The sequence below is a fragment of the Jaculus jaculus genome, chromosome 6 (genome assembly GCF_020740685.1).
Source record: "Jaculus jaculus isolate mJacJac1 chromosome 6, mJacJac1.mat.Y.cur, whole genome shotgun sequence".
NCBI lineage: Eukaryota > Metazoa > Chordata > Mammalia > Rodentia > Dipodidae > Jaculus > Jaculus jaculus.
Window position 1 is genome coordinate 139,450,351 of NC_059107.1, and position 13,621 is coordinate 139,463,971.

At 47.2% G+C, this 13,621-nt stretch overlaps 1 protein-coding gene across 2 annotated transcripts in view; it reads left to right on the top strand.

Annotated features, from left to right (window-relative positions):
• The first annotated feature begins 6,351 nt into the window (after nt 1–6,351).
• Nucleotides 6,352–13,621, top strand: part of Elk3 (ETS transcription factor ELK3) — a 71,351-nt gene continuing 64,081 nt past the window's right edge. The window contains exon 1 of one of the 2 annotated variants that reach the window (XM_004650196.2): nt 6,352–6,693. The gene's annotated coding sequence lies outside the window, so the exon portion shown is untranslated. Of the gene's footprint in view, nt 6,694–7,780; nt 7,800–13,621 lie in introns of those variants that run through there. The other variant, XM_045153349.1, reaches the window with a different exon arrangement.

The window sequence follows — 13,621 nt, forward strand, 5'->3', positions numbered from 1 at the left end:
CTCTCCTATTGGCTTTGACTGGACCATGGGATCTGTTTTTCCCAGTGGGATGTGAGTAGAAGTGAGACTGTTCTAACCCTAAGCAGAGGTTTTAGTAGGTATCCTGTGCTCTCATGTCTCACTCTCCCCTCTTGAGCTTCCTGCTGTTCTGGAGAACTGTATGACCCCACAAGTATGTGCTTCTTCAGCATGGGTCCCTGAATACAAAGATGGGAAACAGACATGCACTCAACCTACAGAGTAGAGCTAAGCCAAGCCCTGCCAAACCAGACTCATTTGAAACAACAACAAAAGTCCTGGGGATGTTTGTTACACAGTATTGTCCCAGCACACGCTGATGTTGTAGTCATCTTCTAGTTGCTGGGATGAACATCCAATCGGACACAGGTTATGGAGGAAGGGATTGACTTCAAGCTTATAGATCTAGAGGAAGTTCTATCCATGGTGGAAAAAGGTGCCTCCTTCCGCACGTCCAAGCAGAGAGACAGCTGCAGCCAGCAGACACCGACAAGCAGCCAGCATGAACTGCCAGAGCTCAAGCTACCTGGCACCTTTTGGGCTGGAATTGGATCTGTCCCCACTGACAAGCGTTGGGTCTGCACTCTACGAACTGCCCCCAGTGACACCTCCTCCAGCTGGTTGCTGGAGACTTAGGCAGGAAGCGTAACCTTAATAAAACACTTGAGTCGACAAGGCCATGCATTAAGCTATCACGTTCAAACTACCACAGCTGACAATACACCCGTTCCTTTAGAAGTAAGTCTCTGATTTTCTTTGGGAGAGCTCATTCTCTTCTGTTCTTTATCCTTAGGATTTAGTTCACCTAAGTTTCATCTACCCTGACCTGCCCACTCATGACACACCACATTGACTTTCATTCCTCAAACACCCAGGTTTTGTGTATCATCTCTGGTACACTCTAAGCTACTTTTAAAAATATTTTATTTTTGTTTATTTGACAGACAAAGAGAGAAGGGGGATGGACATGCCAGGGCCTCCAGCCACTATAAACGAACTCCATATGTGTGCGCCCCCTTGTGCATCTGGTTAACATGGGACCTGGGGAATTGAACCTAGGTCCTACGGCTTTCCAGGCAAACACCTCAACCACTCTCAGATATTTTAATTAAAGCTGAGACAGTCTTTTACCTATCTATCTGAAATGTTTGCTTTTAAGTTCTGTCACCTGCTACATGGACATAAGCAGAAATCTTATAACCCTCATAACCCTAATTCCAGCTTTTTAAAAAATATTTTTTGTTTTTATTTATATATCTGAGAGAGAAAGAGAGAGAGATAGAAATAAGCAAGGAGAGAAAGAGAGAATGGGCATGCCAGGGCCTCCAGCCACTGCAAATGAATTGCAGATGCATGTGCCCACTTGTGCATCTGGCTTACATAGGTCCTGGGGAGTCAAACCTGGGTCTGTTGGCTTTGCAGGCAAGCACCTTAACCACTAAGCTATCTCTCCAGGCCCCCTTTTTTTGTGACAAAGGCATGTGAAGAGGAATTTGGGTTGTGCAATACAAAGTGTCTCTAAGCTGCTTTTTGATGGTGGGAAGGAAATCATGTGGAACAAATATGTAGCCTTTAATCCCAGCACTTGGGAGGCAGAGGTAGGAGGATCACTGTGAGTTCAAGGCCACCCTGAGACTACATAGTGAATTCTAGGTCAGCCTGGACCAAAGTGAGACCCTACCTCAAAAACCAAAATAATAATAATAATAATAAATAAAAAATAAAAACCAAAAAGGAGGGCAATTGAGGAAGATAGCTGACCTTTGCCTCTGGCCTCCACATGCACACACATGCATGTGCACCCATACATACATGTACACCCACACACACACGTACATACAAACAAAAGCAATGTTTTCAACAAGGTGTTTCATCAGAACAATTAAACTACTTGGTGAAAACATGTTCACTTCTGTTCCCTTATGCATCATGATTCCATAAAGATTTATTGTGAAAAATACAACAGAAAGCTTGAGGCCACTAACAAGGTATACTTATGCTTGCCTTTTGTTTTTATAAACAGACTTTATTTTTTTTTAAATTTTTTTGGTTCATTTTTATTTATTTATTTGATAGTGACAGAGAGAGAAAGAGGCAGATAGAGGGAGAGAGAGAGAATGGGCGCGCCAGGGCTTCCAGCCACTGCAAACACACTCCAGACGCGTGCGCCCCCTTGTGCATCTGGTTAACGTGGGTCTTGGAGAATCGAGCCTCGAACCGGGGTCCTTAGGCTTCACAGGCAAGCGCTTAACCGCTAAGCCATCTCTCCAGCCCCCAGACTTTATTTTTAAAGCAGTGGTAGGTTCACAACAAAATTGAACAGAAAGTATGGAGATTTCTTACATATTCACTGCCCCACATCTGAGAAACTTCCCCTACTACTAACAGCCTCCAAAAAAGTAGAGCATTTCTTAAAAAATGATAACCCTATATTAACACACTGTTGCAGTCAACTTCTCATTGCTGGCTGAAAACACCTGACCAAAAGCAGCTTGTGGGAGGAAAGGGTTTATTTTGGCTTATGGACTTGAGGGGAAGCTCCGTGATGACAGGAGAAAATGTGGCATGAGCAGAGGGTGGGCATCACCTACTGGCCAACATCAGGTGGACAAGAGCAGCAGGACAGTGAGCAAGCACTGGCAAGGGAAAGCTGGCTATAACACTCATAAGCCAGTCCCCAACAACATATCACCTCCAGGAAGCTCCGATACCCAAATTGCCACCATCTGGGGACCTAGCATTCAGAACACATAAGTTTGTGGGGAACACCTGAATGAAACCACCACACTCAGCCCCTGGTCCCCATAAACTGATAGCTATCCATGATGTAAAAGGCAATGCATTCAGTCCAACTTTAAAAGTCTCCAAAGTTTTTATCAATCCCGTGGTATTCAAACATTCCCACAGTCCAAGGTCTTTCAACTGAGCCATAGTACCAAAAGAAAAAAGAAAAATAATAATGGCAAAGAATAAGCATTTGCACTGCAAAAGATGACATTGGGCAAAGTAAAGAAATACTCACCTAATACAAGATTTAAGACAAACAGGGCAAACATCAAACTCTGTGGCTCCAAGTCCCACAACGCCAGTCAGTAACAAGTCTCCAAGTCTGATAATTCTAACCAATGATGAGTCTCTAGAGTTCCAATTCTGCCCCCCTAGTTCTGCTGCTCATAACCCCAGGAATACTCCATCAGATGCCAGCAGGTCTCCTTTGCAACTATCCCAAAGTCCTGGCATTTCCATTGGGTCTCCAGTGCAACCTGTGGGTCAGCCTTAAGGATTCCATGGGGCCTCCATGCAGGTAATCCAACCAGCCGGCTTCATACTGCCCATGGCCATTTCCAAAAAACAAAACCATTTTGCAAACTCAATGACCCTCTCTTCTCTGAATTTATTATATCCCATAGTACTGGGTGGGCTACCAATTTGTTAATCCAGGGGGGAAATAAATCTGACCTTGAAGAGCAGGACACTCCTTCAGCATTCAGGCCCCTTATCTCAAGAGTCTACATTCTTCCTGCTCTCTCTCAACAGCCCAAGCTCAATGGTTGCAATCTATCAAACAGTTGCAGCTGAAAGGCAGCAGTTTTGGCTCAAATATTTAATTTCTTTCTGTGCTATATCCCTCTGCTCACACCAGTCCACTTCTACCCCATGCAACCCTGCACAGTTCCCAGGACACAGGCAGGCAGAATGCACACACTTCTCACATAAACCACTTCTAGCCCAGTCCCTACAAAGTTCTTTCTCACCCTCATAATCTCACAGTCCATAGTTCCTACTGCATTCAGATCTTTCAACTCTGACCAAAATGGTCCAACTTACACAAGGAGTTTCTTAGGCCTAGGTTTTAAATCCATCCAATTTCCTTCTGCAAATCAGCTCCAAAAGGCCAAAAGCCACACAGCCAGGTTTTTAGCAGCAAAGACCTCACTCCTCTTGTACCAATTTACTGTTACAGTCAGGTTCGCATCGCTGACAGAAAACACCTGACCAACAGCAGCTTGTGGGAAGAAATGTTTTATTTTGGCTTAGACTTGAGGGGTGCTCCTTGATGGCAGGGGAAAGTGGTGGCATGAGCAAAGCATGGACATCACCCCCTGGCAAATATCAGGTGGACAACAGCAGCAGAAGAATGTGCCAAACACTGGCAAGGAGAAGCTGGTGTAACACCCATAAGCCCACCCCCAACAATACACTGCCTCCAGGAGGCTCCAATTTGCAAGTTGCCACCAGCTGGGGACCTAGCATTTAGAACACAAGTGTATGGGGCACACCTGAATCAAACCACCACACATAGCCACTGAAGTCCAGAAAGTTCATCCTTTACCTTAGGATTCACTCCTGACGTATAACCTGAGGGTTTTGGCAAATTTGTGATCACACGCACACACACACACACATATCCCATTATAACATTACTCAATGCCTTAAAGTTCTTGAGTCCTACTTATTCATCCCTCCCTCTCCTCAACCACTGAGTGCCTCTATCCTACTGTCTCCAAAGTTTTGCTGTTTCCCCAATGCATATAGTTGGAATCACAGAACTTTTCAGATTGGTTTCTTTCAGGCACACACTTTTCCAAAAACAAACGACAACAACAAAAAAAAAACCACACACACACACAAAAAAAAACATGGGTCCCTAGGTGTGTGTGTGTGTGCTTCTGAGAAGGATAATGAGTTTACATTCTTAGTCCACAGAGAGCTGGGTCACAGGGACATGGGACACAGTATGAGCTCTGCTGAGTGACAGGAGAAGCCAACCAGAGATTTAAAATGATAATCTCCAAAGTGGAAAACTAGCTGTGGCAAATCAGGGGTTGAGAAACACCCTCTTTCCTGTACCTTCTCTTCCTGCTTTCCTCTCCTACCTTGACCCTGCTCCTCACCTCCTCTTCTCTTTGCACAGGGCTGGGAAACCTTGTCCAGCTCAAGTAGACCAAATCAGTCGTGAAACAAAAATGCCAGACTCACCATGTGTTCTGATAGGTTCTTGGTGCGTGTGTGTGTGCGTGTGTGTGTGTGTGTGTGTGTGTGCGCGCGCAGAGGATCCTAACTTCCTTAAATCCAGTCTTTGATCTCTAATACTAGGGAGAGATGTATAAGCAAATAATCTTTCACAGTGATTGCAAAAGTTGTTGCAAAGTGAAGGAAATATCAGAATGTGGTCCTTTTGAAGGGGCTCTAGTCTTGCACTGGAGGATCTCCCTTCATTGCTGTGAGTACAGTGTGTCTTTGAATGGTTTTCCAGCCAGCCCCCACCCCACCCAAGGTGATTCTAATGTTAGCCAAGACTGAGAAACACCCAGACACAACCAGGGGCTCCAGGAGTGAGACCTAGCCAGCACTGGTTTAATAAGCCCCTCGTGTGCGTGCCCATGTTGTACGTTTAAGTGTGAAAGCCACTGGTCTGTAGGGTTCTGGAAGGTTGGTCATTGGAAGGACAGGGCTAGAGAAGAAGGGCCTGTCGATGGACACCACCTTCCTCTCCCCAAACCTCAGTACCAGCTCTCCAGTGAGAGCCAGGCCAGCGCCCTCAGTGTGGGAGCCCAGTACTGACAGGCCACAGGGTCCCCCCTCAGGAATGTCAGCCACTCATTGCCACCGGGAGCCCCTAAGCAGGCTGGAAAGTTGGATCTGTGAGGCCATGTCACTGAAGGTCTCTTACTAGAGAATTATGGTTTCCAGTTTGTGGTTCCTTAACCTTTACTTCAAGTGGACTCTCACTCCGAAGCGAGGCTGGCTTCAGATTATTTGATGATGACAACTGTCGTTCAGCTTCCGACAGGGACCAGGTTCAACCCCATCCCTAGGCAACAACTTCCCCCTTTTCGGTACAACCTACATCTTCTCACCCCAAAACAATCAGGCCCCGCCCACAACCAAAGACACCGGGTGCTCAGGAGCATCCAAACCCCGAACACCGCCCCCCTCCGACTCCCGATGTCCCCCCCCTCCAGCGCCGCGCGCCCCAACTCTTCCATGCCAGCTCGCCACGTCGGGGGGAGGGGGCCCTCACTGGCCACTTTGGCAGGGACCCTCCCCCAGGAGTGGGGGAGATCAGATGGCCCGGGGTCCTCCCCGCAGCGCCCTCCCACCACTCTCCAGGGCGCGGGGAGGGGCGGTGGCGGTGGTGGCCGTGGCCACGGCGGGTCCGGAGGCTCCTCCCCACCGCTCCCCCACCATCCCCGGGGGTGGCCGAGCAGGAAGCGGGGCGGGCGGCGGCGGGGGCGCGGGGCGCGGGGCCCGGGGACGCCGGAGAATGCGCGCGGGCCTCGGCGGGCGGGCGGGTGGCCCCGGCGCACAGCCGCGGCCGGGGCGCACGGCGCGGGGCGGAAAAGCCTGTTTACACAGACTGCGCACCGCCTGGGGAATAAAGCAGTAAAGGAAGTGAGCCGGCTCGGCCTGACTGCTCCAACTTCCTGCTCTCACACACACCAGAGGGGGGGGGGGGGGGGAGAAAAAAGAGAGAGAGAGAGGAGCGAGAGAAAGAAAAAAAAAAGAAAGAGTGGGGAGAAAAATCAGGATCTCATTACAAGAGCCGCAGACCGTCTGCAGACGCCTGTCAGCATGGAAAGTCGGGGGCTTTGGCCCGGATCTTCCTAGAAGACCCCCCTCCCCCGACCCCCTCCCCGAAGAAGGATCTTGAACGCTCTCCCCCACATCTGGGTAGGTAGCTCGGCTGCTGCCTGTTGCCGAGATGCTTGCAAAGTTTGCTTCGGGGAAGAGTTCGGTTTCTTTCTTCTCTTTGGCGTGGTGGGGGGTGGGGCGGTGGACTCGGGCTGGGTGAGGGTGGGTGGGTGGGTGGGTGGGTGGCGTCCCCGCGAGTGGGGCGCCCCCGGGATGCTGTGCGCCCGCGTCGCCGCGGCCACCCCGGGAGCTGGCGCGCCGGGGCCGGCGGGCTCGCAGGCTGCGGAGGGAGGGTGTAAGTGGTGTTGGTGGTGAGGATGGACACCGTGCACCGGTGACTCCCCATCCTGGGGCTGCGCTGCCATCCCTGGGGACCGAAGAGACTTTGGTCTTCCCGGCACGGAAGAACCGGTGACGGCAGCAGCGGACTGAATGTCTGCAGGCTTGGACCTTCGCCACTGATCTCTGCGGCTGGGGCTGTGGTCGGGTCCCCCTCTCCGGGTGGGCAGTGGGCATGGGGTGCTTGGATACAGGGAGGGAGACAGAGATGGAGAGGGATGGGGAGGACGTGGGTGGCGAAGATGCTGTGTGTGTGTGTGTTGGAGGGACTGAATCCACTGTCGCTGGACAGGTGACCCCCAGCCCAGGTCACCACCCAAGGCGCACACCCAAACATTTAAAAGACGGGAGAGTCCACTGGTTAGGATTTGGGAGATGGGCCGGGCGTGAGACGGTCTTGGGGGATGCGGCTGTATAGCTTCGAGCAGAATGATGGCCTGTAATGCTACTGTAACTTTTTTTTTTTTTTGGAGGAGGGGGTAACTAGGGAGGAAAGCTTTAAAAAAATAAATAAATAAAAAGCTCTTGGATTTGTTATGGTTTCTGAACCGACTCATCCTGGGGACAAGCTGCAGTTTGGGCGGCGAGTGGGAGCGAGAAACACTATTTCAGAAACTGCAAAAGGGGCTTTTTAGAAAGAGGTTGGGGGGGGGGGAAGTCGAGTGTCGGGAGAGTTTCTGGCTTGTCTGGAAACGGCAAGACTAATTGCCATGCGCTTCCGCTTTGAAACTGGCAGCCGACGGTAGTATCGTGAAAATGACTCACTGGAGGAGCGCACAAAGAGGCTGTGGTTTGCTGCTTCTCAGGTCCGTGTATTTGTGCCTTTTTACAGTTTCCTTTGTAGTGTTCGAGCCCCCCCCCCGCCCCTGCCCCGCCGCCCCCCCCCGCCCCCTCGCGGCTTTGAAAGCCCCTGGCCGCTCTTTAACTCTCCGCCGTGGGTTGGAAGGGGGTTGTTTTTGGAGTTGGCTGGGGAGAGGGTTAAAGGGATTCTGCTGCTGCAGGGGGAAAAAGTTCCCTGAATTTTCCACTGGCTGCCGCAGGAAGAGAGAGCCCCTTTAGTCATTGCTAAGTAATGTCTGCACACACACACCAACTAATCTCATTAGGAGTTTCCGCTGCTCGGCACAGGAGGGGTTTTGTACAACCACTGTCAGGCCTGCCGGAGCCCAGCGCTGCCCAGGGAGGCAAGTCCCCGCCGCCCTGTTGACATAAGAGTCGCCTTTTCCATCCCACCAGCCTTCCCAGGGCACAGTCTCAAAACTTGGAAGTCACTCTGGCCATTTTGAACTTCAGGCATACATGCTTTTCCTGTGTGTGTGTGTGTGTCCTAAGCAGCTTACACACACACACACACACACACACACACACACACACACACACACCCTCTCCCATCTGTGCCTGTCTTTGTTTGGGGGTGGGGGGGGGAATGAGAAACCCAGCATGTTCCCGGCATCTATTAATGAGTCTAAATAGATTTCTGAGCCATATTGCCCAACAACATACCCTCTGATCTCTCTCCCGTGCTCTCTCTCTCTCTGTGGCACACATTTACTTGGAAAAGGTCAGATCTGGGTTTGAATTTATGAGGATTATAAAATTACAAATTGTGCTAAGAGGGCATGCAGGTCAGACAGTTAAGGAGACTGCCTGTCCATAAGTGTCCTTCAAGCTTCCAGTAATGAGCCTGCTGCAAAAGCCCCCAGAGGATGAAAAGTGATGGCCTTTGCAGACCAAATATAGCCCAGGCCTTCTGGTCTCTTTTCTTTTTTTAAGCCTTTAAATGTCGCCTAGAAATGTGTAGTTACTAAAAAGGGTAAAGAATTTTAAGGAACCCTAATGGAACCCTACCCCCCTCCCCGTTTTTGGTCAGAACATGTTGCCTCTCGTGAGGGCTTCTAAGGCGTTAGAACGTCTTTTGGAGCGAGTACTAAGAACAGCCCACCCCGTGTGAGTCAGTGGGCATGACTACTGGACAGCCTTCACCCCTTGCCCAGCACAGAATAGGTGCTTTGCACATTGTCACTGGGAGCTTTGAGTAGGGTAGTGATACTTGTAATGACTGCAAGCGTTCAAGAGGTCACATCATACTACTTGAGAGATCCCTAAGGTTAGAGGTTGTAAATATTCTCAACAATTATTTCCTTCTAAACGGGAGGAGGTAACGAGAGATTCTTATCCCAACAAGTTGTTATTTGGGATGTCTAAGTTTCCCTTCGGTCTGTGGTTCTTCTCCAGGAGTTAATTTTGCGTCCCACAAGACATTTTTGGCTGTCCTGCCTGTAGGGGGTGCTACTTAGCTTTCGAGTGGGCGGCGACCAGAGATGCTGTGACATGTCCAACAATGCCCAAGTTAGCTTTCTGCAGACTCTCCTGGCCCCAAATGTCAATAGTGCTCCCCCCCACCCCCCCACAGCTCCTATTGACTTTAATGATGATGATAAAAATTCTCTCGGGCGTTCATTCCATAAATAGGGCGTTCAAGGTCTTCAGTTGACTTTTCTTTCTGCCAGTGGGTAGCGTGGTATTTTCTGCACCTTTCCTCTTTGCATAATGCTGCACAGTAGATGATGGGCAGATCCTGACAGTGGGATGGTATAACTTTTGTACACTGAATTAGACCTCCTTTGAGCCTCCCCAGATGCACACAACCCCTTCACACGTTTACCAACAATGCCTCTTAGCGCGGAAGGGCAGTGGCCCAGATGGGGGAGAGCGGTGGGTTTTTCAGCCCCGTCTTAATTTTGAAGTGACCTAAGCATTGATTAAAGACCTCTTCTTGGCTGTAAGAAGTTAGATAGTTCAAAACTGCTAATATACAGTAACTGTAACTCTGAGATTATACATTAAAATTTATGTGTGTCATAACTTTTTGGAATTTGAATCTTTTCCTGCAACTGGTTTTAAAGAACTTCCAGGCAGGGTATATCATCAGTTAAAGTATTCTTTCCGAGCTGTCAGATATTGGATTCTTCTGAGTTCTGTGCCAACAGGTCATATTTACATATCTGCCTTGTTCAGAAGGGCAGTGCGTGAGAGTAATGATAGTGTGAAATGCTATAAAACATGATGTATTAACAAACTTGAGACAAAGCTATCCGGATACCTGACTTCCTGAAGTAGAGTCTTGTTTGAGGGTGAGCTGTTACTTCCTAATTGATAGGTTTGTTCCCTTCCGTGCCTTAGCAATGACATGGTCGTCTCTGTGCTTTTTATACCTGGGGTTCCTCATTACATGTGAAAAGCAATGGGCTGTCTATTTTGATTTTGCCGTGGTGACTTCTGCCCACTCTTCAGCCCACCTTCCCTTGCACATGTGAGGAGCTGGGGTGATTTGCATGAAGGACCCACTCATCAGATTTTCTGTCATAGTTGCCCATAATTCCTCTTTGCCATTGTGGCGTGCTTTATAGCATACTTGGAAACACACTAGCCTAGAGGCACTTTCTAAAGTTTCCTTTCTTTTTCTGATTGTGAAAAATAGCACAAACTACATTAGGAAAATGTAGAACACCACAACAAAAACAATATGCATCTTCCATAATCCTACTGTTAACATTTTGATGTACATTTTTGCAGTCTTTAAAATGCATATTGCATTACATACAACAGGAACAGGCGTGCTTATAAAATCTTTATTTGGAACTTAAGTGTACTTATTTTTCGTAAATTAGTTTCATTTAGCATATCAGGTAGCACATCTTAATACTGTGACCCATGTTACCCAACACAGAGCTTTATTTATGGATTTCATCAATGTGTTGACTCAAAGGATGGGTTGACATATTTTCTACATGGACTTGTTCAGTGTTTTTGTCCTCTGTGGTTCAAGTCATGTTTTAAGAATGCTTCCCTCTCGAACGACTGAGTTCCTATGTGTTGTGGAATTTGGGATTTTGATGAGTTTCTCTATGATTTAAGAATGAGTCATGATTTGCAGCTGAGTATCAAGATGTAGTAACAGGAAGTGCAGGGCACTACACATCCAACTAGAATGCTACTTGATGAAGAAAGAGAACTGAAATTAAATGGAAAATGCACCTTAAGATGCTGTAAGAGGGGATGTAGGCCCGTCTTGTATACTTAGACGAGTCTTGTTTATTACCATTTCATTTTTGTCTCTGTAACGTTTCTAAACTTTGGTGTTTTAAAATTGATTTGTTTTGCTTTGAGGTAGGGTCTCACTCTAGCCTGAGCTGACCTGGAACTCACTATGTCATTCCATGCTGGCCTTGACTCAGAGTGACCCTCCACCTCTGCCTACCAAGTTCTGGGATTAAAGGCATGTGCTGCCATGCCCAGGTTAAACAGATTTTTTAAACTCACGATTACTGTTGCCCATGGCTAGTTTGAATTGGGATCATTTAGCTTTTTGACTGAATCCATGGCAGTGACACCATGACAGCTGTGGGTTTGCCACTCTGGGCGTAGCTCCAGCACATTGAATTATCTATGTATTTTTGTGTGTTTAACTTTCTGTTAACAAATCCTGAAGGCCTTTAAAGACAGTAAATCATTCAGGTTTTAAGTAAGTTCCCTTTGCAGAAATTTAACTCTTCATGATTCTTTACCACAGTCAGAATTAAAATAGTCTTTCATGCATTACTGGAAATTTACATGTATGGCAACAGTCTTCAAATAAACTTTGAAGTGGGCATTTCAGTCAAATGTGGTTTGGTCTGAATTGCCACCAGAAATGAAGTCTCTGACCACTTTATTGATATAGATTAATTTGCATTTCCTGGAAAGAATTACTAGATTATTCTAAAAATTAAATGGGATTAATTTATAACTTGGCTGAGAGATTTACTTGCATATTTTTAAAGTAATAAAGATGAATGTTCCATTAATGTATTCTAACTTGAATTAGACTTCAGTGAACTCACTCACACACTCAATGAAGAGGTTCTAAAGATTATAATACTTGAAGTGTTTTTAAAGCTATGGTATCAAAGCACAGTTTTTAATTACTTATGGATTGTATGGGAATGATGGGGTAGGTATAGAACACACACACACACACACACACACACTTAAGGTTGGCCAGCAATTTCAAAGAAATATAGGACTCTTGACATCTTTCTTCACCTTTGAAAAGAATTAGGCATATGTTGTTATATACATTAAAGTGCACAGATCTTAAGTGTGATTATATACATCCATGTGTATGTCTTCCTGCAGTGGTGAATATTTTCATCACCTTAAAATAGATCTTGATTATTTTTTTATTCTGCTCTGGCATTTTTATGATTCTGCTGAGCAGATTCTAAAACCCCCAAAATGCCTTGATACAATGCTGGACTATGTTTATTTAGTTGCATGGTTCAAAATAAAATCATGTGACTATATGGATTTCCTCATAATACAAGAAAGGAGAAAAATACCTCCCAGATTATTTCATATCCAAAAAGTACTTAACACAGAGCAATAATATGTGTGCCATGGCAAAAGAAGAGAAATACACTGCCTTAAGACTGCTGGAGTTGAGGGGTTTTTGCTTAATCTTTCTGGGCCTCAGTTTCCCTTGGATGGTACCGTCACCGAAGGGGAGAACAGGTCTATCTCCATCAAGTGTGAAGTCCCCTTTGTGTACTACGTTTTTGGAGGAAATACTTGACCTCTTCAGGTTGCGAAAGTGCTGTGTGAATGTTTGCTATCGTTCCTGACTTAGAAACGTATGTAGCATTCTTAATGAACCCAGTTAGTTTGCAGCGGGAAAAGAACATTCCTGAGTTTCCCCTTCCATATCATTGTGGGCCTTTGTTGCTTAAGGAGGAATCCAGTTCCGGGATTGTGCGGCGCCCTGCTGCCATCCTTTCCTTTTCTGGAGGATTGGGACAGGCAGGACTCATTTCTCATGATCCTCCACCCCTCATTTTTCTTTTTTTTGCCAGTGCTCTCTTATTTTTTCTCTATTTTTAATAACATTTTCCATGATTATAAAAAATATCCCATCCACCCCTCATTTAAAAAAAAATGATTATTTATTTGACAGAGAAAGAGGGAGAGAGAGAATGGACGCGCCAGGGCTTCCAGCCACTGCAAATGGACGCCAGACGCATGCGCCCCCTTGTGCATCTGGCTAACGTGGGTCCTGGAGAATCAAACCTGGGTCCTTTGACTTTGCAGGCAAACGCCTTAACTGCTAAGCCATCCTTCCAGCCCACCCCTCATTCTTGAGGGCACCAGTAACTGCCTGTGGGTTGGGTGCTGAGTCTGAGTCGGCCCAGGAAAGGTGTCCATCATGGGCTGAGTCCCTCCCTTTCCCTTTGGTCACCATTGGTGGACCTGATGACCACCAGTGCCCAGGTTCCCACCTCTCTTGTGCCCCACTCCTGGACCCTCCCATCATGAGCTAAAGAAGTCTTTTCCAAACACACATCTGACTCGTTCCCCACCTCCTTGAGAAAGACCACCCTGTGGCCTCACCCTAGGATGAAGACGCAAACCCTTAACTCAAGTTGCGCACTGGTTTGGGCCTGTACACTGCCTCTTCCTGGGATCTTCAGGTGCTCCTGGTGGCCTTTGTAGATGCTCTGCTCTCTGCTGGGGATTCTCTCCTGAGGATTGTAACCAGCGGTCATTCTTTGTTTTTATTTATTTTTATTTATTTATTTGAGAGCAACAGACA